Source organism: Lepidochelys kempii, chromosome 5 (genome assembly GCF_965140265.1).
Source record: "Lepidochelys kempii isolate rLepKem1 chromosome 5, rLepKem1.hap2, whole genome shotgun sequence".
NCBI lineage: Eukaryota > Metazoa > Chordata > Testudines > Cheloniidae > Lepidochelys > Lepidochelys kempii.
The window spans coordinates 79,884,544-79,910,821 of record NC_133260.1 but is presented as its reverse complement, the minus strand read 5'-3'; positions in this window follow the sequence as shown (position 1 = coordinate 79,910,821).

Below are 26,278 nucleotides of genomic sequence, written 5' to 3'. Positions count from 1 at the left end.
TGGAGCTCCTAGTAGGGTCACCTGGTGGGGCAGGCAGCCAGGAACCGTTCACCACTCTGGAGGTGTCTAGGCAGTCTCAGAAGTTGCTCTCCGGTGAGCTAAAAGCAGGAGAGGAGATGCCTGGTAAGTGACTGTGGTTTGTGTGTAAAGGTAAAAATCCTAAGGCCATCTTGGATCCTCTAAAGGACAACTAGGCATCCATTTTTGTGAGCTCTTCTTGTCCCCTCCTCGTTCCAGTTTGGCACCTTTTTTCTGGTTAGGCAGGAAAAGACAGTGGCTGTCAATCATCTAATCTGCCTAGTGACCGAGTGTCTATATAAGGCAGTGTTCAGATCAGATCGGGGCTCCCCATCTGAGTGGTAGAGTCTGGTTGAGATGAAACAGGTAATTGAGGGTAGGCCATTCACCCCACAAGGGTTACTTGGAATAGGGGATATACTTGCTTACACACATCTGATCCATCTTCTGTAGAATTCGCTTACTGCACGCACGACGACGCAGGTATAGGGAACAGGAGGGATTTAACAGCTTACCTGAGAGGACGCTCATCTGATCCTGCCTCAAGGTCCTGCTTCCATCTAAGGGATCCAGCAGTCCTGTTTTGCTGTGCCACCCAAAGGAGGAGAAGACATCAGTAAATCAAGCTGCTAGAGATGGTATAGTGATCATCACTTTGTTTGTGTGCATAGTCCCCCTATTGTTACAGCCTGCCGTGTTTTTTATCTGACTGGTTGCTTTCTGTTTTACCTTGTTTATTCTGGGAGTCCCCACCATCCCTTTAATAAATTCTGTTATACTTTTATTTTGTTTGAGTTTTATGTGGAAATATAAGCCCCCAGTGACAGATACAGGTAGGAGGCAAACCTGAGACCGAGATGTTTGGGCCACTTCTAATTTTAGCTCCTGTTTCGCTCAACATGTGCAGTGTGGAGGTGGATTCAGGGTATATAAATGTGGAAGGCTGGCTGTGTTTCTGTGTGCTGGACATTCCCCTGTGCAGCTAATATGTATGGTGGAACAGGGTGTTGATGCATGCCAAGTTCTCACAGGAATCCTCCAGAGAGATCTCTAGTTAAATTTCCTGGAGGTATTTGGCAATCCTCTGCTGAAGGTTCATTGGCAGAGCTGTTTAGTTCCTTTCCCCATTGTAGGAAACTTTCCCATGCCATTTGGCAATCACTTGTGCAGGGACCAAAGTGGCACACAGGCGAGCAGCATAGGGACCAGGGCAGAAGCCACAAGCGTGTAGTAGATGTACCCTTGTTTCCCTGCTTACCCTCAGCCGTGAGATATCTGCTACAATGACCCCTGCCTGTGGAAAAGTGTGGGAGAACTTCAGAATTTTTTCCCTTGTTGGCTGCACTGCCAACACTCACCATGCTTTGTGTGTTCACAGAGGTGTGTGCTCCAAGGGTAAGTGAGAAAGTGATTGTTATGTTACAAAAGATGTATTTTACTGAAATGTTTCAATTCTGTGTGTGAACTTAACAATCATGCTTCTGTGCATTGTTCCTTCTGCTTCAGCAGATGTGGCCTTCAGGAACAGCCCACACACACCAGGCAAGTATCTACGCCAGATAAGAAAGCACCCAAGACAGAGAAAAGAAGACATGTTCCAGAAAGTACTGCATTGAGAACAGACTCTCAGCCTTATTCATGAGCCACGGCTGTAAGGGGTATGCCGGGCTCCCAGGATCACTATGGGCATTTCAACATCCTCCACTGTAATCTTCTGATCTGGAAAGAAAGTCCCCGCTTGTAGCTTTCTATACAGGCTGTTGTTCCTGAAGATGCATGCATCATGCACCTTCCCGGACCACCCCACGTTGATGTCAGTGAAACACCCACAGTGATCCACAAGCACCTGCAACACCATGGAGAAGTACCCCTTCCTACTGATGTACTCCTTTGCAAGGTGGTCTGGTGCCAAAATTGGAATATGTATGCCATCTATTGCCCCTCCACAGTTAGGAAAAGCCATCCACTATTTCACATACATTTCCCAGAGTCAAGGTCCTTCATAGCAGGATGCGATTAATTGCCCTGAACGCTTGCATTAAAGAAGCCCCAACAGTCAACTTCCCAACTCCAAATTGATTCGCAACCGACTGGTAGCAGTCTGCAGTCGCCAGCTTCCATGCAGCAATTGCCACATGCTTCTCCACCGATAGGGCAGCTCTCATTCTGGTGTCCTTGCACCACAGTGCTGCGGTGAGCTCCGCACACAGTTTCAGGAAGGTGGTTTTCTTATCCAAAAGTTCTGTAGCCACTGCTTGTCATCCCAAATCTGCATGACAATATGATCCCACCAATCGGTGCTTGTTTCCCGAGCCCAAAAGCAATGATCCACCCTTTGCAGCTGTTCTGTGAATGCCAAAAGCAATCTAAAGTTGCTCCTACCCATATCACACTGCATGTCAGACAATTGTGAGTCGTCTTCACGATTAACTGCACTGCCATTTGCGATGTCTTCGTGACAGTTATGAGAGCATAGGAGAGCAGTGCTGTATCCATCCCTTCTCACAAAGATGCTCGGATGCACAGCAAACAAGGGCCATTTAAAAGAAAGAAAGCCAGAAACCCATGGAATGCTGAGACAGAAAGCAATGCATCATGGGACATTGAGCCCAGTCCCAAGATGTGCCGCGATCTGCTCCACCTTCCCACAAGACCTAGCGACAGGAGGTGTTGAGCTAAACTGTGGGATAGGTACCCACAGTGCACTGCTCACACTGTCGATGCTTGTGCCCCAAGTTTGGATGTGCTCTGCTGACAGAGGGAGTGAGTGTGAACATGCAATACTGATTTTTATTATAGCACTTTTTGATTGTTGACATAACTTTTGTCGACAAAACTCTGTAATGTAGATAAGGCCTTAGGGACGCATAGACTGCCTTTGACTACTGTTTATGGTTTCAAGAGAGAGGTTTCAAGAGAGAACATAAGAACGGCCATACTGGGTCAGACCAGAGGTCCATGTAGCCCAGTATCCTGTCTTCTGATGGCCAATGCCAGGTGCCCCAGAGGGAATGAACAGAACAGGCATCATTAAGTGATCCATCTCATCATGCATTCCCAGCTTCTGGCAAACAGATGCGAGGGACACCATCCCTGTGCATTCTGGATAATTGCCATTGATGGACCTATCCTCCATGCTGAAAGGTGCAAATTAACCTATCTATCAGTAATCTCAGACCACAACATTCTGGGTACTCAAGCTAGTCTGATGGCATACAGATTTGTTTCAAAAACAAAAATTAGTGTTTTTCTCTCTAAACAATCAATTGTGAGCAATTTGTCTTTGCAAGCAGCTTCTGGCAGTTGATCAATTCTTTTCAGAGAATCTTTCCTCAAACCAAATGACCGTCAAGATCTTTCCACTCAACAATGGTACGCTTTAATTCTTAATGAAAACTCCCTCTTGAAATATTGCATTTGTTGGATGAGATAGTATAAAGTGTGTCATAAACAAAATTGTTAACACTAAATTATAATTTAGCTATCCTTTTTCGTCCCTTGCATTTAAATAATCCTGTGTTTTAAATTCTTTCTCCCCTAGCAGTAAAGGCCTGAACCTGCAGGACTTACATAGGTCTGAAGGAGCTTCATTTGAGTAAGGCCTGAGAATGTGCCCTAAAACACACTTATTTCAAAGTTCTAAATAACTTCTTTTTTTTAAAACCATGTGAGAAAAACACAGCAAAAACCATGCTGGGGAAACACTGTAAAATAACAAAAACAAGGAGGAGTCCGGTGGCACCTTAGAGACTAACAGATTTATTTGAACATAAGCTTTCGTGGGTAAAAAGCCCACTTCTCCAGATGCATGGAGTGAAAATTAGAGATGCAGGTATAAATATACTGACACATGAAGAGAAGGGAGTTACCTTACAAGTGGAGAACCAGTGTTGACAGGGCCAATTCAATCAGGGTGGATGTGGTCCACTCCCAATAATTGATGAGGAGGTGTCAATACCAAGAGAGGGAAAATTGCTTTTGTAGTGAGCCATCCACTCCCAGTTCCTATTCAAGCCCAAATTAATAGAGTTAAATTTGCAAATGAATTGTAGCTCTGCAGTTTCTTTTTGAAGTCTGTTTTTGAAGTTTTTTTGTTGAAGGATGGCTACTTTTAAATCTGTTATAGAATGTCCAGGGAGATTGAAATGTTCTCCTACTGGCTTTTGAATGTTACCATTCCTGATGTCTGATTTGCATCCATTTATTCTTTTGCGTACAGACTGTCCGGTTTGGCCAATGTACATGGCAGAAGGGCATTACGGGCACATGATGGCATATATCACCTAAGTAGATGTGCAGGTGAATGAGCCCCGATGGTGTGGCTGATGTGGTTGGCTCCTCTGATGGTATCACTAGAATAGATATGGGGACAGAGTAGGCAACAGGGTTTGTTACAGGGATTGGTTCCTGGGTAGTGTTTCTGTGGTGTGGTGTGTAGTTGCTGGTGAGTATTTGCTTCAGGTTGGGGGACTGTCTGTAAGGAAGGACTGGCCTGCCTCCCAAGGTCTGGGAGAGTGAGGGATCATTTTCCAGGATAAGTTGTAGATTGTTGATGATAAAGGTTTTAGCTCGGGGCTGTACGGGATAGCCAGTGGTGTTCTGTTATTTTCCTTGTTGGGCCTGTCCTGTAGTAGGTGACTTCTGGGTACCGGTCTCGCTCTGTCAATCTGTTTCCTCACTTCCCCAGGTGGGTATTGTAGTTTTAAGAATATTTAGTAAAGATCTTGTAGGTGTTTGTCTCTGTCTGAGGGATTGGAGCAAATTCGATTGTATCTTAGGGCTTGGCTGTTGACAATGGATCATGTGATGTGTCTCGGATGGAAGTTGGAGGCATGTTGGTAAGTATAACCGTCAGTAGGTTTCCGTATAGGTGGTGTTTATGTGACCATCACTTATTTTCACTGTAGTGTCCAGGAAGTGGATCTCTTGTGTGGCCTGGTCCAGGCTGAGGTTGATGGTAGGGTGGAAATTGTTGAAATCCATGTGGAATTCTTCAAGGGCCTCCTTCCCCTGAGTCCATATGATGAAGATGTCATCAGTGTAATGCAAGTAGAGGAGGGGCGCTAGGGGATGAGAGCTGAGGAAGCATTCTAAGTCATCCATAAAAATGTTGGCATACTGTGGGGCCATGCGGGTACCCATAGCAGTGTCGCTGACTTGAAGGTATAAATTGTCCCCAAATCTGAAATGGTTGTGGGTGAGGACAAAGTCACAAAGTTCAGTCACCAGGGTGTGCCGTGGCGTCATCAGGGATATTGTTCCTGACAGCTTGTAGTCCATCCTCATGTGGAATATTGGGGTAAAGAGCTTCTACATCCATGGTGGCCAATATGGCATATTCAGGAAGATCACCAATGCATTTTGGTTTCCTCAGGAAGTCATTGGTGTCTCTAAGATAGCTAGGAGTACTGGTACCGTAAGGTCTGAAGAGAGAGTCCAAATAGCCAGATAATCCTGCTGTGAGAGTACCAATGCTTGAGATGATAGGGCGTCCAGGATTTCCAGGTTTATGGGTCTTGAGTAACAGATAGAATACCCCCGGTCGGGCTCTAGGACTGTGTCTGTGTAGATTTGTTCCTGTGCTATAGCAGGGTGTTTCTTGAGCAGATGGCTATCCCTCTGATGTAAAATAACACTTGCCTCAATTGCAGAGAAAGAAAGGCAGGACATCTGAGATAAATATAAAAGGAGGACTTGTGGCACCTTAGAGACTAACCAATTTATTTGAGCATGAGCTTTCGTGAGCTACAGCTCACTTCATCAGATGTTTACCGTGGAAACTGCAGCAGACTTTATATACACACAGAAATCATGAAACAATACCTCCTCCCACCCCAAATAAATATAAGATCACTCACTGACTTTTGGGAACAAGCATTAAAGTATATGGTTATGTTACATGCTCCTCCTTTTTCCTCCTTCACCATTAATAGTTATAGGTTTTGCTTTTCCTAATATTGAATTGTATTTATTATTATTATAAACATAACATTAAATGGATACAATTCATTGAGTTTAGTTGCAGTTCTATCACCTTCCTTTGCAGAAAAGAAAGACAGTGTTTAGTTTAAAGCAAGTGGTTCTCAGCCTTTCCAGACTACTGTATCCCATTCAGGATCTGACTCGTTGTGTACCCCTATGTTTCACCTCACTTAAAAACTACTTGCTTACAAAATTAGACATCAAAATACGTCACAGCACACTATTACTGAAAAATTGCTTATGTTCTCATTTGTACCATATAATTATAAAATAAATTGATTGGAATATAAATATTGTATTTACATTTCAGTGTATAGTATATAGAGCAGTATAAACAGGTGATTGTCTGTATGAAATTTGAGTTTGTACTGACTTGGCTAGTGCTTTTTATGTAGCCTGCAGTAAAACTAGGCAAATATCTAGATGAGTTGATGTGCCCCCTGGAAGACCTCTGCACACCCTTAGGGATACGTGTACCCCTGGTTGAGAATCACTGGTTTAAGGCATTGGGCTGGGACATAGGAAATCTGGGGTTCAGTTTCTGTTCTAGCACAGGCTTCTAGTGTAATCTGGAGGAAATCCTCCCTTCCTTTCATAGGTACAATCTTTTGCTAACCTCATTGGTGTTTCTAAGGAGTCACTAATAATTTGGTGACAAGTGCCACAGAAATGCCTACAAATACAGTAAATAAATATATGAAGGAGGGTGGGCTCTAACAGTAGTTGATATATTTCTGTACATCACTAATGCATCTATCACATATTCTTACACCGATATGCATTTTATTTAAAACAGACAAGCACAGGTCATGAAACAGTATTAACAGTCTTTATTGTATAAGCCCAGCTGTGATGCAGAGGCTTAGGAGAACTTGTAGACTTACAAAGCGTAACTCCTCTTTCACTAGGCAACACTAGTCAATGCTTGTAAGGACCTCGGCATTTAGTATGTGGTGATGACGACCTGGCTTGTGGTATAATCTGTTTCATGGCAACTGGATCTGGTATAATCAATTAGTGGTGCTTTCCTAAGAATGTGTACAAAATGGCTGTCATCCCGCTTTGGAAAATAACGGCGCACAATGCTAGGAAAGCAAGGATACAAATATTAGAACTCCTAGTGGAAGACACTGGAGGGGATCATTTGATGAAGAAACAGACAAAAAAGGGGAAAAAAGTGTAATCCTTTTTAACCAAACAGAAAAGAAAGGAATTGATACTAAGACAGAAAATATCATATTGCCTCTATATAAATCTATGGTACTCCCACATCTTGAATACTGCGTGCAGATGTCATCACTCCCTCTCAAAAAAAGATATATTGGAATTGGAAAAAGTTCAGAAAAGGACAACAAAAATGATTTGGGGTATGGAACAGCTTCCATATAAGGAGAGATTAATAAGATTGGGACTTTTGAGCTTGGAAAAGAGATGACTAAGGGGGATATGATTGAGATCTATAAAATCATGACGGGTGTGGAGAAAGTAAATAAGGAAGTGTTATTTACTCCTCATAATACAAGAACTAGGGGTCACCAAATGAAATGAATAGGCAGCAGGTTTAAAACAAACAAAAGGAAGTACTTCTTCATGCAATGCACAGTCAATCTGTGGAACTCTTTGCCAGAGGCTGTTGTGAAGGCCAAGACTATAACAGGGTTCAAATAAGAACTAGATAAATTCATGGAGGATAGGTCCATCAATGGCTATTAGCCAGGAATGGTGTCCCTAGCCTTTGTTTGCCAGAAGCTGGGAATGAGTGACAGGAGATGGATCACTTGATGATTACCTGTTCTGTTCATTCCCTCTGAAGCACCTGGCACTGGCCACTGTCAGAAGCCAGGATACTGAGCTAGCTGGACCTTTGGTCTGACCCAGTATGGCCATTCGTATGTAAAATCAATTTGCTAATCAACACATCCCACATTCTCAGAGGACCCTTCCCCAGCTCCTGAGGCTTCTGAATGTCACTCTCATGGTCTTACTAGAATATGCCTGCACAACCAGCACTTCAGAGCACTCTGCTTTTGTTCAGACTCCAGTGTTGGCTGACGGGTGTGGCTGGAAAATGCAGTCAAAAATAAGGAAGAGTCTTAAACTTTGCAAGAATCCAAATAAAGGATTAAAAGAAGGAGAATCCAATTTAGAAAATAACACACCATCCAACACAGAGATCCTATTGTGAAGGTTGGCCCGGTTGAGTCCTGTACAAGCTCCAGTGGCCAGGCTGCCCTTTATTGAGATTTCTCTGAACCCAAGAAACTAAATCAGGAAGGAATTTTCTCCCCAGGTGAGATTTGGCAGAAACCAGGGGACACAGGCTGCCTTCTTCTGTAGTGTGAGTGTGAGGCACGGGTCACTTGCTGGTTTGACCTAGTGTAAATAAATGGTGGATTCTTGGTAACTTGAAGTCTTTAAATCAAGATTTGAGAACTTCAGTAATGCAGTCAGAGATTATGGATCTATTACAGAAGTGGATGGGCGTTGTTCTGTTGTCTGCGATGTGCAGGAGGTCAGACTAGCTGATCATGATGGTCCCGTCTGTCCTTAAAGTTGAGTCTATGAGTCTAAATGGATAATGATTGCAGAGGCTTCCCTACTGTACACACAAAAGCAGCCAAAGCACAGATATGTGCAGCTGGGCATCACAGAAACAGGAGTATGTTATCATTAAGGCTACGTTTTAGACACAGGTATTTTTAGTAAAAGTCATGGACAGTAAACAAAAATTCATAGCCCGTGACCTGTCCATGACTTGTACTATTTACCTGTAACTAAAACTTGGGCCAGGGCCTGAAGGTTCTCAAGGGGCGAGGTGGTTTGGGGGCGCTGTGAGTGCTGGGGAATGGCCCATGACCCCGGTTGGTGCTGGGAGAAGAGGGGGGCTGGGTGGCGGCGCGTGGCCCAAGACCCCTGCTGGTGCTGGGGGAGGCGGCGGGGCTGGTAGGCTCCCTACCCAGCTCTGTGTGTCCCTACAGCTCTTAGGGGGAGGGAAGGCTGGGAGGCTCCACGCGCTGCCTGCGACGAGCTCCGGTTCTGTAACTCCCATTAGCCGGGAGCCGCAGCCAATGGGAGCTGCATAGGCAGTGCCTGCAAGCAGGGACAGAGCACAAAGCCCACTGGCCCTTCCACCTAGATCAGGAGTTACAGGGTCATGTTGGCCACTTCTGGGGAGCCTCCCCCCAGGTAACCACTGCCCCACATCTCAGCCTCCTGCCCCAGCCCTGAGCCCCCTCCCACACCCAAACTGCTACTGCTGCTGGCCCAGGGCTGCCCGAGTGTATGGGCAGCCCCTCAGCCAGCGGCTGTTGCGAAGGTCACAGAGGTTACTGAAAGTCACAGAATCCGTGACCTCCATGACAGACACACAGTCTTTATTATCATGCCACGCACAGGACGCAGTCTACTTCAGTTCCTCCACAGGAGTTATAGCCATGGTCATTGTCCAGGCTGCAAATCCACTCCCACCAGCCCCGCAAAGTTTTCATGTCCTGGAACAGGACATCAGCATCCGGGCACACAAGACAGTTTATGCCATGGAACCCTTCCTAGAGTGTACTGTCCATGCTGTTCCCTGCGGAGGGAGAATGTGTTACCTGGAACTGGCTGGAGCACCAGCAATATTAGAATGAAGGACTGCAGAGATTTCCTGCTTAGCTTTCCCACTCCCCAAAAAGTGTTTTCTCCACCAATTGTTTCACTTGCCCTTTCCTCTCTTTTTAGCATATTTCCCTGGGGAAGACAAGAAGCAAAAGACTGCAGGAGCAAATGTTTCCATTTCAGGGAACACTTTGTACCACTGCAGAGAGACCTTCTCTCCTTTGTCAAGCACTGACTCTGAAATGCCAGTCACAGAAGTAAATATCACCAGGAGAGCTAAGTTTACAAAGACCATCACCTAAACTGGCCTGCAAAATGTACATATGCACATGTGGAACTATGCATCTGTGAGTGTAAATATACATTATCACACACAAACCAAGTAATTATACAAAAGGAAACAGGCACTTTGCATATGCAAGCACTTTTACAAGTGCACAATTTCCAGTATGGCACATGCACGTGTACACTTGCTCATCTGCACATATGTTGAAGCTGTAACTTACTTGTAGCACCTATTATTCTAAATGACACACTAAGTCACCTAATTGCTTGTGAAAGTTTCTGGATGCACATCATTCTGTTAAACCTATACTCAGAGTAATATGGCATGTGGAAGTACAAATTTTCCCATATAGTTGCAACCCAGCCTGGCCAGGTAGTACCACCAGAGGACAGAATATTCTGTGTACCTATGTCACAGTTGTCCTCTCTTCTGGGATTGCCATCACCAAGCCAGTCTGATGTTATTTTTGTGATGTCCACAGAAATATGAGTGAGACCACCAAATCATTTTACATATGTTTGTGAGCAGCTATCCGATGGCAACAACTTGTAGACACTATCATGCTCAGTAGATTTGAACTGGTGACCTACCCTTCCGGGGAAGTACTCGATCTCCCATTGCCTATCCCTTAGCTATCCATTCCCCTTTTCTCCATGCTTTTTAACAGCATTAAAATATGATTTATGGCTTTGTTTTGAAATGATTACTCATCTTTAAAGAAAAAATGTTGTTATACCTGTAGGCTAAAGAGCCTGAGCTAATTAATGCTGCAACAATTTTCAGACTTTTCTTGTATTAGAAATGAACTTCAGTTAACAGGATTTTGGAAAGCTAATGGGGTGGAGGTAAGGCCAAGCACAACACTAATGTAATCTTCCTCTGTTCCTGTTGTCTCATTTGTTAACTGTTGTTATTATGGCTTGGGTCAAAATACTTGAAAGAAATTACACTTTCCTCTGCCAAATACTTTAGCAGTAACAGACAAAAAAGAAGACAAATCAGGATGGGAAATCCTAGCCCTAGCAGTTCTTTCTCCCCCTCATTTCTCTCTTCTGCACTGGCCTTTGTGAGAATTAATGCACAAAGTATATATATATTGCAAAACATGCCTTTTTATTCTCAACTGCTCTGTGGGCTTAGATTCCTGACGTTTGGGGAATGTAAATTAAATACAATCCATGTTATTATTACATCTACCTTTCCTATTGCAGGCTTGATCCTTGATGTGTTGGTGTACATGTATCATTTATGCTAACCTTTTTTATTTTTCTTCTGCCCGTAATCCTTTCCCAGTAATTCCACAAGATATCCATAATGGAATTGTCAATCAGAAGTGAGCCAAAGGAAAATGCTGTCTGAGTACAAAATGGCCTAGGAAGACTCTCAACAGTGTAATCCTGAGACAGACCCAATGGCAACTGCAAAGCTGCTGTAACAACTGGCGCCAGAGCTTGCCAAGGAGTCAGTTGCCACCACTAGTAAAATGTAATCCATACACTGATAGCTGGATCCTGAAAAAATAAAGGAAGAGGAACAGGCTGTGAAAGGCAAGTAGCAATAGAATATGGGGAATCTTGTTTAACTTCAGATTAAATCTTTCTGCTAAATTTCATGGTTTTTTCACATGAAATTGTTTCTTTATGTTAAACAAATTCAGAACCATTTTCATGCATTCCCTGAAATCCAGTGATGTAGCCTAATGCGGTTGGAGAGCATTTAATCACATTGCAGCGAAACAGACATTGTAAAATGAATGTAATTGAGGAAATACCCAGTATTTGGGAAATTGTTTTTCTGCTTCCCATACCTGTATTTTCCTTAAAGTAAAGGTTTTATATGGTCCAAAAAAATAGCAAGAATAAAGTGGCACTGATAATGGCAAGCCCCAAGCACAGCCTTGCATGCATCAGCCCTTCAGAACAATTACTATATTTTTTTACAAGACTGAAGATCTTTGCATAACAGCAAGAAATGGCATTTTCTGAGAGTATGGACTCGCAGAGCATATACACCATGTGGAGGACTTGCTTTTATATAACTACTGTATGGTTTTTATGAACAACAGAAAATGTGTACCTTGGCTCAGATTTATGAAATGATCATTTGAGATGACCATTTATTCAAAATATGAGTGTAAATATGTTTTGTAAGCAGGACCCCTTTCTATAGAACATGCGCTTATAATTATAACATTTATTTACAAACACAGTATATTGTCAATTTACAGGCAATTAGTACTAACAGATGACAGTCATGTGGTTTACATCATCTCTCTGAATATTCTGAATCTCATAACCTCTTGTTTCAGTAAGATCAGTTTTTGAGGCTAATCTCTCCCACATGAGCAATGCTAAAAGATTGTCTTCGCTGTGGAGCACAAGAGAAATTGCTTAAGTAAAGGTAGTGACTTTCTCAGATAAAGGCCATTAAGTAAGGCTGTGTACAAATCTGACACTTTATTTTGTTGCCTTTGACAGTCCCTCGGAAGGATTTAAGAGAACAAGATCTGACTAAAGCTTTCAAAAATTCGTTGCAGAATATTTGTTAACCTTGCTCTCTATGATTGTTGTAGAACAAAGATAATACTCTTCAAATGGAGATAAATTACTACCTTTCAAAAGATTATCACCAATCTTAATCAAGTTTGCTCATACAGCTGAACAGCCAGTGACCTTGTTATTTACACAACAAACATGTCTGCTACTTTATGTTTATAGGTAGTACATTTACTCTAACTACCCTGCCCAGCATGGCTCCATGGATTTGTTACAGTTAAAACTTCTATACGTAAGTTAGCCGATTCATCTGGTTTGGTAAGAATGGGAAGATTGAACAGACAGTAACTAAATATTAAAATTGGTTTGGTTTTGGTTTAACTATACTAAAAAAATCCCACCCCCCAATTAGGTATTTCAGCAGCCTTTTCTTATATCAGAACATGTTGACTTGGCAGAATTATGTTTTAGGGAACTGGCACATCTGTTGATGATGCCACAGTGCTCATTTTCTGCAGATATGTTGGGGGTGGAAATTAGAATGGTATTAATTATTAAATTATGACATTTATTCGTACATCCTTAATGGCTGTGCCAAAAGAAAACATCTGTAGGGAGTGAGTATGAAAATCTGGATTGTTAGCAGTTCGGAATTAAGCTTCCCAAGTTTAAAAATACAGTCTTTCAGGCTAAGCACTTAGTTATTCTACAAACAACCCGACCTTTATTGGAATGAGTGCCTCTCAATGTCTCACAATGGCCCACCAAGGCAAGAGATCAAGCCTGGGGTAAAGCAGTGGCTTTTTGTTCTCTGTAGAAGCCTGTGCCCCAGTGTGCAGTGTTTGAGAGTGCCGTTCAGAATCAACCATAACATGAAAGGGAAATAAAAGCCACTTTAAGATAAGGCATGCGGCATTATAGGGCTGGCTGGAAAACAAAAATTCTGTTTCATGAAAAATGTCAAGGTTTCAACATTTGGTTTCATCCCACATGAAAATGAGACCTTTCAAAACTTTTCATGAAAAAACATGAGAAAGAAACCCACAGGAGCCAACAGTACACTGGTTAGTCCACTCACCTGGTGGGAGACCCAGCTGCAAGTCCCTCTAATTTGGTGCAAGATCTTGAACCTGGGTCTGCTGTATCCCAGGTGAGTGGCCTACCCTCTGGCCTATTGGCTTCTATGAATGTAGGTGTCTCTCTCTGACTTTGACCAGAAAATTCATCTGGGCCTGAGAACACTTTTTGATAAATCAGCATTTTTGACCAAAAAAAAGTTTTGTCAAAAAATTCCCAACCAACTCTGTGGCTTTACTGCAGGTTCAGACAATGTAATTATAAGAATGTTCTCTAGAGTTTTTATGTTTCTTGGTTTAATATCAGTTGTTTTTACTGAGTATTTTTTAACTGTTGACCCAATGCCAAAAGCTGATGAGTGCTTCCAGGATCTCATTGGGATTTCAGGGTGCTCTGCACCAATGCTCTGCACAAAGGCTCTAGCAAGAGCCAGTTAAGAGGTGGAAAAAAACCTTCGCTGTACTGTTCTCAAAATTGGGACAAGGGAGAATGAGAAACATTTTGTCATTGCAGTGGAATTTAATGAAAGTTTCAGAGCTGGTAAAAATATGGAGCAGCTGAAATGTTTGCAAAAATTAAAGGGAGAGAAAATTTTCTTCAGGGTTCCAGGCATCTATAGAAAACATTTAAATATTTTAAAGTGTATTATGCTCCTTAGGGCTCTTCCAGTTTTTATTGTTCTCCCCTGCCTCGGTGTGGTGTCTCCTAAATCCTGCACTGCTTGTCTGAGGGCTTAGATCCACCCACTAATGCTCACTGTACACTTTCACTACAGGGTTGGGCCAAGGAAGGTATTAATAAATAACTGTACTGATTTCCATTTGTTCAATCACCTCTGTGCTGCACTGGTTGATCATCCTAGTAAGTGGTTAATCCTGCAAAGTGTTTTTATCTACTGGAGCAAAACCTGGGCTTTTAATGTGACTTTTCTAAAACGAGTCTCACGTGATGTTTTGTTAGAGAGAGGAAAAATGTTGCTTTAATCATATGGCCATGATCTGAGCTTCTCTTTCTAACAAAACATCACATGGACCTCACTTTACAAAAGCAACATGAAAATCCCAAGGCCAGAGCTGTTTTTGTGAATTTTACACAATTATTTTGCAAAACCACAAAATAGTTTTTAAAATGTTTAAAACTTAAAAGCTAAGCACCTTCTATCATTTACTAGGCATTTTGAGCCTTGGGTCCAGCTGAGCTCCACCTGGTGATGGACTAAAGGTGGGAACAAAGGTAGCTGTGAACCAGCTTTGTCTGGTCTCCCCGCCCAACCCACATTGATCCCTCAGGCTGCCAGGGTCAATTTGTTAACAGAGTTGTCATGCTTATGAGGATCACTGGAGCACATAATCCCAAGCATGCCCTTATATGCTCCCTATGCCAAGGGCCTGGGGTTGGGTTGGTGGCATACAGCCAGGCACAACAGCTTTACACCACATGGTGGAATCCTCAGCTGCTCTATTAGGCCAGGGTTGAGTCTTCATCACACTGCTTGAGCAATCCACAGCAGTCTTAGCATGAGGCAGAATCTAGCCCAGTGGTGGGCAAATTGCGGCCTGCAAGCCGCACGCAGCCCATCAGGGTAATCCGCTGGCGGGTCCCGAGACAGTTTGTTTACATTGACCGTTCGCAGGCATGACCACCTGCAGCTCCCAGTGCTCTCAGTTCACCGTTCCCGGACGACGGGAGCTGCAGGAAGCGGCGTGGGCTGTGGGGACGTGCTGGCCACTGCTTCCTGCAGCTCCCATTATTTTGCATAACCAGGCCCTGCTGCATTCCTCAGGGGAGTGGGGGTGGAGCAGGGCAGGGGCCCTGGGCAAGAGCCGGAGCAGGGGCTGGAAATGTGGTGCCCCAAATTTCCTGGTGCCCTACACATCTGTGTGCTTTGCGTATGGGTAAGGATGGCCCTGCCCATAGTCCCAAATTTTCAGTGGGCTCCCGCTAGTATACCTGCATTTCATACACCTACACATCCAATGGTGTATGTGAACACTCACATATGCCTATGCAAGCAGGAATATGCAAAGTGTGTAGCTAGGCACACAAATTCAGGTTTCTGCATTCGTAAACAGGTGTGCACAAAAATTTGGCACATGCACAAAGCATCTGCTGAAAGCATGGCTCCCATTGTTTAATTTTAAAGAAAGCCTAGGCTTAGAGAGAGAAGCTATAAAGTTTCACAAAATAAAACAGCTGTTTTTGCAATCAAAAGCACAATGGGCACTATGTGGGAGCCTCTGAGGGTCAGGCCCAAAATTTGCCAAGAGTTGCTAGTGAAAAGTGAGATTTTTCTTGTGTTTGCAGATACTGCTTTGAAAATTTCATTAAACCATCTTCGCACCTCACACCCCAAAAGTTCCAAACAGTATTATCCTCTGAATAAAATAGCTGTGACAACCAAAAAGGTTCATTTTGTCATACATGTCCAACTGCAACCATATTGGGGAGGGGTGTGCTTGTGTGCATATGCGTGTGTGTAAGCTTTCACCGTATGGTCTATTGGTGTCTGTAGCATCTGAGACGTAAGATGCTATTGGTGCAGAAAGAAGAGATAGACTCCACTTCTAATAAAACAGCCATTTCAGTAGAATGTTTGTCATTTATAGGAAAAACATATTGACTCTCTGCTCCCAGTTTCTGCAGTCTCACTCTTGCCAGTTTCTTTGTCTTTTCCTGCCTCCTTTTCTTCAGACTCCTAGCTCTAAACCAAGGAATTCTGTAAACTAATAACAATAACTATTCTATCATTGTAAGTCGGATCCTCAACTGGCCTAAATAGGGATAGCTCTGTGGCTTTCTTTTAAAAAGTCCAACAAACAATTGCATGTGCAAACATGTATGCAGTTAAAGCCATTGTGCAAGTAAGCTAAGTATTAGCAGGTGCAAATGGCAAATTATGCATCTAGCTGGCCAACTGCATGCATAAAGATCCAATTTACACATGCAATCATGGTAACTGAGCAAATAAATTAGACAAGCAATTGCATGCGCATTTTTCATGCCCTAATTCACCTGACCTTTTCAAACTCAGGCCTGAAACGTCAAGGAACACTGTTTGTTATAAAACTCTGGCTTTTTAGCTGGTTTTACTACTACTCTGTGGTTAACCCCAGGACTCCAAGGGAACTGCTGGTTTCAGGATGACATGCTAGTTTTATCTAGCATGCACATTTTTCTTTTTGCATAACTGTACATTAGATGCAGTGAATCTATTGCCGTAGTACCCTGGTGAGGAAGGAGCCCATAGCTAAACAGCACCATTTTCTTGCAAGGCAACCATGAGATACATGTTCTATGCAAGCGATTTTCTATCAAATATTTTTAGACTGGTTCTTGAAAGCTAGGCACGGCTCTGCCTTGTGGAGGGTTTTTTGTTTACTTGGTTTTTGCTTCCTTGTTTACTTCTCTCCATCTGTTCAGTGTTTTGCTTGTGTTTTTCTGTCTGCATATTGGTGGAAGAAAAAAGGTCCTTCCTTTCTCCAGCTCTGTCTTTAATCTTTTTGCACCATGACTTCTGGGCACTACTTTTTTTTGTTTAGCATACAAACGGTTGGGCTAATAATGAGCTGGAAAGATAGCTAAATTATGTAGAATGCCTACAGATTCTCCACTGAAATTGGATAATAATTTAGTATAGATTTCCGTTTCCCTGCAGATTGAGTTAGGCCCCCTCTTCTTGGTTTCAAAGGTGCGGAAGACAAGGTATTATTCCATGACTAAAACGATTGTCAGATTCTCACCATTCACATTTGAAACTTTCACAATGGGCACAAAAGGTATAAAAAAAAATACCAACCTGTAGTAATTTAAAAGCCTGTCGGTGTTTGTGAACAAGGTGGACATTATCATTCTATAAAGCCTCCTTGTGTTTATTATGATTTTTGGTCATTGGCCATTGCTCTTGATAATTCCACATGGGCCAAAGAAATAACTTTGCTGATTGTGGCAGCCTACTGTCTCCCAGTGGTATAAGCAATATGAATGCCTGTGCATATTCTATCTGCTTATAACCAAACTGATCGAAACAGTCCTAGCTGAGGCCCACAGAGACTTTTATCTGCTTGCCCACAGTTCTTCATATACTTAGCAGAGAGCATGTCTACACACAAAACTGATTCTTCCTTCTGAACTTATTAGGCATGATACTATCATTCATTCTAGAAGATAATGTCTTTCAATAACATTGGAGTAATCAGAGGGGGATTAGACATATAAATAGCACCATAATTGTATTTCTTGTAGTCAAAGGGTAACATTTTCAAAAGTGCTTAAGTGACTCATTGAAACTCCATGTGACATAGCTTCCTAAGCACGTAAGACAATTTTGAAAATGGGACGTATGCTCCTAAGTCACTTAAGCATTTTGAAAATTTTAGCCAAAGGTCTTTTCCTAGAGTTGCACTTCTCTGCCCCACTGCCACCCTTTATTAGGGGCTTATACAATTAGAGGCTCATCTTTAATTTACATTGGTGTCTCCTCCAGGCTCCTGGTGGGGAAGCTACAGTGAGGAGAGACTAAAACAGAGTATCTTTTGGCCACATTAACCACACTTTCTTCCCAGCCAGCACAACTACCTTTGGGGCTGCACTAGACTCGTGGCACCACTGTAGACACTGTTCCTCCGCAATGGACTTTCTGCTGCCAGGAGCCCTGTGCCCAAAACAGGGATCAATCTACCCCAAGTTTTTTATTTACAACTGCCGATAGCGGTTCATCGAGACACAGAGAGAAATAGGGTCTAATCCTGTAGCCTGCCCCCTACTCATGTGTTGACCTGAACTTCCTCAAGTGATATAAGAGCTGCAGTATCGGGTCTGCTATGAACAGACAAGTAAAACGAGTACGATGCAGAAAAGTGTGTTGAGAATATACTGGCCTGATGGTGCTCTCACTGAAATCAAAAGGAGATTTAGGGAATAGGTTCAGGATCTATGTAAGCAATTCAGTAAATTGTTATCACAGCCAAGACCTTATTGATGGGTAAAATAGTGGTGATAATTTCACGTGTTTTGACTATTTTGGAGTAATGTGATAACAATACATCCTAGTAAACCAATAGCACATGTCTCACTCATCTATAGGACAAGTTTCAGAGTGGTAGCTGTGTTAGTCTGTATCAGCAAAAAAACCGAGGAGTACTTGTGGCACCTTAGAGACTCACAAATTTATTCTGTGAGTGAGAGTGTAGTCGAGTCCATCACAGGAGTACTAACAAACCAGGGAAGCAGTGACAGAGCCAGAGTTAATTGTAGACTCATGAGAGTCCTGAGGGCTGCTTCACAAGACATTTACTCAGGAAGAAAAGGATAAGGGAGAAAAGCAGGAAACTTAGTGGGCTGCTAAAGAGGTCATCAAAGCCTTATCGAGTGAAGAGGATAAAAATATCCAGAGAGCAACTAAAGGGAATGAAAGAACAGTGAAAGGAGAAAGATTTATGGAGGCATTAATATTATAGTACCTCCACAGTTAAAGTTGGATTGACTTTTTAAGTTAAAGTGAGGTTTACATCAATTTGTTAGGCTAAAGAACAAATGTGGATCAAACCAAAATTATATCACTTACTCTTAGGATAATGATTCAATTTACTGGAAAGTTACAAATAAATCCCTGAAGGAAACTGAGCAAATACTTTTCAAAATTACCTTGATCTGAAGGAATTCTGAAGTGTCTGAACATTTCTTTGTGTCCCATACATATTGAAAACTGAGTCAAATTATAACTCAACTATAACTACTTGTTAAATAGTGTCCATCACAGACTTTTGCACAAGCTACTTAAAAAAAAAGAAGTAAATACAAAGGTAACATTATTCTAACTAGTGCACAAGAAACCATCACTTCAGTCACTGAGGGAAGGGGGAGAATCATGCCATTGGATAGCTTTTCTAGTAACACCTATCTTCTTATGCACACACTGAATGAGCAGACTAAAGCTGATGCAGAAACTTACACACCGTCAGATAAAATGTTTCAATGACACCTGCTTTCACACACCAAGTAGAGGAGGTTTGAAGTTCGTGGATGACTTTACTCACTTTTGGAAGGACATCTCATTGACAGCCATGTGTACAACAATACTGCATGAAGAATAAATTGTGTATGTTTCGCTGCATGACAACCAACCAAAGCAGCAGAATAAACTAAATTTAATGAGAGGAAGGTTTAGGAGACATCATTGAAAGTCAATGGAAGGCAGGGATCCTGGGACCCTTTTAAGGGGAGATTTTTGCAAAGGCACAAAGGGAGTTATTTTATTGACTTTGGGTTTCTGACTCCCACTGTGCCTTTGAAAATTTCCACCTTTAGCTCTGCAGGGCACTGGAAATCAGAGGAAGGCAAGATCCTGGCTTCTCTGGCCTGAACCAGTGTGGACTTTCTACATTTGTCAGGAGCTACTGTGTGATGACAAGTCCAGAGGGACAATGCTCCAATGCACGCTTTTATAAAGTATGTATTGGAACATTGCTCTTAGAATTTTTAAGTCTTATAGTTGCTCATGTCATGTATACTTTACAATGTCTTCACAGATGCTACTTATTCGGGTGAATAGGCATGAAGAAAGGGAGCGTAAGGACAAAGGAGAAGATGTGAAGCAGGGAAGAGCTGTGTTTCAGGAATCAGGAAGGGGAGCAGAGGCTCCTAATGAGCACTTCAGTCTTTCAGATCCCTTGCTTCCCAACTCTTGGCTATTTATATTTGTAGTTTTTATGGAATAAAAAAGAATACCTTTCCTTATGCATTTGTGGCCTTCTCCATCTTAACTCCCTGCCATGCCGCAGCTTTCTCATTTTGCCTCAGGGCTCCTGTTTCATTGCTGCTACTGATAAATTAGAACCTCTGTGGACTTTCTAAATTCCATATATTTGGGCTATGTATATACTTGGTGACATAAGAACTGGGGCACTGTTCCCTGTTGACTTCTTAAGATCAGTAGCAGCACTTGTAGCCTTTATAACAGTGTTTAAGAAACTACACACGATTCTTTGAAAACAAAGCAAAACAGGGAAATTCATTAACAAACTTTAGTTTTCCATTAAAGTTGCTAAACAACACTAAAGCTGTCTTAATTGTAACATTGCTTGAGATGTCTACATTTTAATTTAAGTAACATAATCTTAATATTAAAGATAGCAACCTTAAGGTTCATGAATTTAGCAACCTTAAAATCAACAGACTTTGTAGATTAATCTAGCTATATGCTAATCTGCAGTTACGCAGGGTACATAATGAAATTTCCCTTCTTTGATGATGATAATACAATATCTGGCTATTATATAGCATTTTTATCAGTAGATCTCAAAAGAAGGTATAAACATAATTAACTCCATTTTACAGATGGGGAAACTGAGACATAGAGAGGTGAAATGACTTGCCCACACTGTCTTTTGATTCTGGTATTTATTTCATTGTGGAAATCCTGAGATAATAAACTGAATTTAGACACCAAAATAATAATTTTGATGCACTTCCTACTAACAACGATCTGGCACTTTTTGAAGTATGCATGTAGCTGAACAGGTCATTTCTATTTCAATCCACATGTTGTTGATGGCAGTTGAGCTGCTGATCCTGTATTCTAGAGATGACAGAGATAGATCAGTGTGAGATTATGTTGTTTATTATAATGCTTCCTGAGGTGTGCTCTTAGAAGTTGCAGTCTTTTCTAAGTGATCAGAAGTAGTGGGTCTCTTTGAATTACAACTGTGAGAGCCAGGATTGATGACAGGCTGTTTTAAAGCCGATCTCCTTGGCAATTAAAAAGACTAGGAGGTTGTTGGAAAGATATCATTGGAGATTTAGGGATCATCCACATGCAGATTTTAAACACTGCTTTCTGGAGTCATTCTGAATGGGGATTTAATTTGGTAATTGTTCCATAGCTAGTTGTAGTTTGATAAAAATCGGCCACAAAAGCCAACTTGTGGGTAAAGTAGTCATCCTCTTCTTTCTTTGTCCACTGCATATTACTACTCATCTGGGCATGCTGTAAAGTCCTTATATTGCAGTCGGTTAGCGAGGTTGGAAGTTTATAGGTGAAGGAGCTGGAGACTGAAGGATGATTTAGGTTGGATTTTATGGCATGGTATTGTTAGGCAGTACGCCTTCAGGGTTTTGTGGGAGAGTCTATTAGCTGGGAAAATGTGTAATTAGCAATTTGAAGAATCAAGGTATTTTACTGAAAAATGTTAAATTTTCTAATGATGAGCTTGACATTTTATGAGGCTCCCAGAACTCTGGACTGGTACCTGGAAAAAAAAAATGAAAGAGACATGTTTCAACAATAAAAATTGAATTGCAAAATTAATGCAGATTTGGGTCAAAATGTTTAACACTTTTTCAAGAACTCCATTACTAACACTTTTCTTGACAGATTTATTCCTTTATCAAGTATTTATTTGCCATATTTTACTCTCTCGCATTTCCATACATTCTGTATTGCATATATTTCCATATATACATAAACAGAGCCCATCTTATAGAATATTGGTCTTGATCTGACTCCGAATGAAGTTGATGGGACTTTTGTCCCTGATTTCAGTGGGAGCAGGTCCATTATTTTTAACTGTTCTCAGTGTGCTATGTGCGAAGTTTGTGATTGTTGAAGATATTAATTTAAATGGGCTTCATTGTAGAGAATGGTGCATAGGAATGAATAATACATTTTCCTCTCTGCAAAGTTCTATGTTATATGGCTATCCATTGCTCTATCTAATCTCCAGACACCAGCAATGTCCAGCAGTGTGGCCATGTGAACAGAGCACTGGACTAGGGCTCAAGAGACCTGGATCCTATTTCTGGCTCTGCTACTGGCCTCCTTGGTGGCAAGTCATTTTGCCTCATCCATGATATGAGAATAATGACTTACCTCCTTTGTTAAAGTGCTTTGGGATCTAATGGTGAAAAGCATTATACAATAGCAAGGTATTATTATTAGGGAATTGCATTTGTAAATAATACCTTACCATATCTTGCACAATTCTTGCCTTCCAAAAATACTACTGTGGAAAATGGCCACTGAACTTGTTCCTTATCAGGTATGTCATACCAACAGCATCTGCTGAGTCTTTGTACATCAAGACCACAATTTACAAAAGTAACTTGTCATTTTGGGACTGTAACTTGAGACATTTTAAAGGGGCTTGATTTTCAGAAATTGGTGTTGAGCACTTTCTGAAAATCAGGCCCTTTAAAGGAATCTCTGGTTCGGCAATCAAAATGGGTCATCCAAAGTCACAAGTCACCTTTGAAAAGCTTGGCCTAAATACATCCATGTGACAGTTATAGTGCCTTATCAAACCTCTTCAGTGCATTCATTTATTCATGTTTTGCGTAGGTTATCATTAGTTTAGTTAATTTTGAAAGGAAAATTCTGGAAAGAAATTATGGATGTATGTCAGTATCTTCACTAAGTTATGGTTGTCTTACCTAACATAATAGGAGTTCATAGAGTCTTTTGTCTTATGAATTTAGCCTAACATACAAATTCTGTAACTTGGATGAGAAAGGGCCCAGTTAATATTGATTTGTAAATAATTTACTAGAGGTGGTAGTTACATGTATTTCTCTTTATGTATGATTTCTCATCTCTTTGGAGGTGATGAGGTCATTTGGCTAAGTCTCTCTTTAATACAATAGCCTCTTTTTAATTCAGCAATAGTACCTGCCTGAGCCCTGGTTTACGCTACGGGGTTAGGTTGAATTTAGCCATGTTAGATCGATTTAAAATGAATGCATCTACACAACCAACCCCGTTCCGTCGACCTAAAGGGCTCTTAAAATCGACTTCTGTACTCCTTCCCAGCGAGGGGAATAGCGCTAAAATCGACCTTGCTGGGTTGAATTTGGGGTAGTGCAGACGCAATTTGACGGTATTGGCCTCCGGGAGCTATCCCAGAGTGCTCCAATGTGACCGCTCTGGACAGCACTTTCAACTCTGATGCACTAGCCAGGTACACAGGAAAAGCCCCGGGAAATTTTGAATTTCATTTCCTGTTTGGTCAGCGTGATGAGCTCAGCAGTACAGGTACTATGCAGTCCCTCCAGAATCACAAACGAGCTCCAGTATGGAGCAAACGGGAGACACTGGATCTGATTGCTGTATGGGGATAAGAATCTGTGCAGTCTGAACTCCAATCAAAAAGAAGAAATGCTAATATATATGCCAAAATTGCACAGGGCATGGTGGAGAGAGACTACAAGAGGGTCACACAGCAGTGCCGCATGAAAGTTAGGGAGTTCAGGCAAGCCTACCAAAAGACAAAGGAGGCAAATGGTCACTGCAGGTCAGAGCCCCCATACATGCTGCTTCTATGATCAGCTGCATGGCATTATGGGGGAGGGGAAACCTACCACTACCCCACCACTGTCCATGGACACTGCAAGAGGGGAGTCTCAAGCAACAGGGAGGAGGATTTTGTGGATGAGAAAGAGGAGGAGGAGAATGCACAGCAGGTAAGTGAATCCATTCTCCCTGGCAGCCAGGACCTTTTCATCACCCTGGAGCCAATACCCTCCCAAGAATCCCCGACCCTGAAGCTGGAGAAAGCACCTCTGGTGAGTGCACATTTGTAACTACAGGTACAGGGTTTAAAAGCAATAGTGTTTAATGTTTGGTTTGCCCTGAAGCATTGGGATGCATTCATGGCCAGTATAGCTACTGGAAAAGTCTGTTAACATGTCTGGAGATGGAGCGGGAATCCTCCAGGGATATCTCCATGAAGCTCTCCTGGAGGTACTCTGAAAGCCTTTGCAGAAGGTTTCTGGGGAGGGCTGCCATATTTTGTCCTCCACAGTAGGACACTTTACCACACCAAGCCAGTAGCAAGTAGTCTGGAATCATTGCAGCACAAAGCATGGCAGCGAATGGTCCTGGGTTTTGGTCGCATTCAAGCAACATTCGGTCTTTATCTTTCCGTGTTAGCCTCAGGAGAGTGATATAATTCATGGTCATCTGGTTGAAATAGGGGAATTTTTGTAAGGGAACAGTAAAAGGGCCCCGTTCATGCTGGGCTGTTTGCGCTTGGCTAAAAGGGATCATCCCAGAGAATAGCCACATGGCGTGGAGAGGGGTGAAGGATTCATCCCAGAGAATAGCCACGCGGTGGGGTGGGGGGAGGTGTGTGCTGCACATCTACCAGAAAACCGCAGCCTCCTCCTTTCAAATGTGAAACCCAGCCAGCATTGCTTGCTATGGGAAAGGAGGGTGCTGCAGTTTGAAACCATTCCCACATATTATGAAAGCATAAGAAGCCAACCCTGCGTACCCTTTGGCTTACCATGGCTGCTTGGAAACCGAATTCTGTTGTGATGTGTCATCATACCGGCAGGCACTCAATATAAAAGGCAAAATGCGACCTTGTACCTAAAGCACATGTGCTGTCTGCTGTGAATAGCTTGATTCACTGTGAGTCTCCCTTTTGTTCTCAGAAATGTATCATCTTAAATTTTACTTTCCCTTTTTATCCCTCTGCATGTGCAAATGTTTCTATGCTCCCCCTATCATCTCTGTCCCTGAAGTTATTGCAGATTAGAAGGCGAAAAAAATGCACTCGCGATGACATGTTTTCCGAGCTCATGCAGTCCTCCTGCACTGATAGGGCACAGTTTAATGCATGGAGGCATTCAGTAGCAGAGGCCAGGAAAGCATTAAGTGACTGCAATGAGCAGAGGCAGGAGGCGATGCTGAAGCTAATGGGGGAGCAAATGGACATGATGAGGCATCTGATGGATCTGCAGGAAAGCCAACAAGAGCACAGACCCCCACTGCATCCATTGTATAACCACCTGCCCTTCTCCCCAAGTTCCATATCCTCCTCACCCAGATGCCCAAGAATGTAGCGGGGGGGAAGGCTCCGGGCACCCAGCCACTCCACTCCGGAGGATGGCCCAAGCAACAGAAGGCTGTCATTCAAACAGTTTTGATTTGTAGTGTGGTTACAATAAGCAATGTGGCCTTGTCCTTCCCTCCTCCCCGACCTCACCCCACCCGGGCTACCTTGTCAGTTATCTCACTTTTTTTTTAATGAATAAAGAAAGAATGCATGGTTTCAAAACAATAATTACTGTATTTCCTTTGCCAGCTGTGATTGAAGTGGGGAGGGTGGCTGGCTTACAGTGAATTAAAATCAACAAAGGGGACAGGTTTGCAGCAAGGAGAAACACAGACAATTGTCACACCATAGACTGGCCAGTCATGAAACTGGTTTTCAAAGCCTCTCTGATGCACAGCATGCCTAGCTGTGCTCTTCTAATCACCCTGGTGTCTGGCTGCTCAAAATCGGCCACCAGGCGATTTGCCTCAACCTCCCACCCCGCAATAAATGTCTCCCCGTTACTCGCACAGATACTATGGAGCACACAGCAGGCAGCAATAAAAATGGGAATGTTGGTTGCTCTGAGGTCTAACCTAGTCAGCAAACAGCACCAGCAAGCTTTTAAACATCCAAAGGCACATCCTACCACCATTCTGCACTTGCTCAGTCTATAGTTGAACTGCTCCTTACTATTGTCCAGGCTGCCTGTGTACGGCTTCATGAGCCATGGGAGCAAGGGGTAGGCTGGGTCCCCAAGGATAACTATTGGCATTTCAACATCCCCAGTGGTAATTTTCTGGTCTGGGAAGTCGGTCCCTTCTTGCAGCTGCTCGAATAGCCCAGAATTCCTAAAGATGCGAGCGTCATGCACCTTTCCCGGGCATCCCACGTTGATGTCGGTGAAATGTCCCTTGTGATCCACCAGTGCTTGCAGCACCATTGAGAAGTACCCCTTGTGGTTTACGTACTGGTTGGCAAGGTGGTCCGGTGCCAAGATAGGGATATGC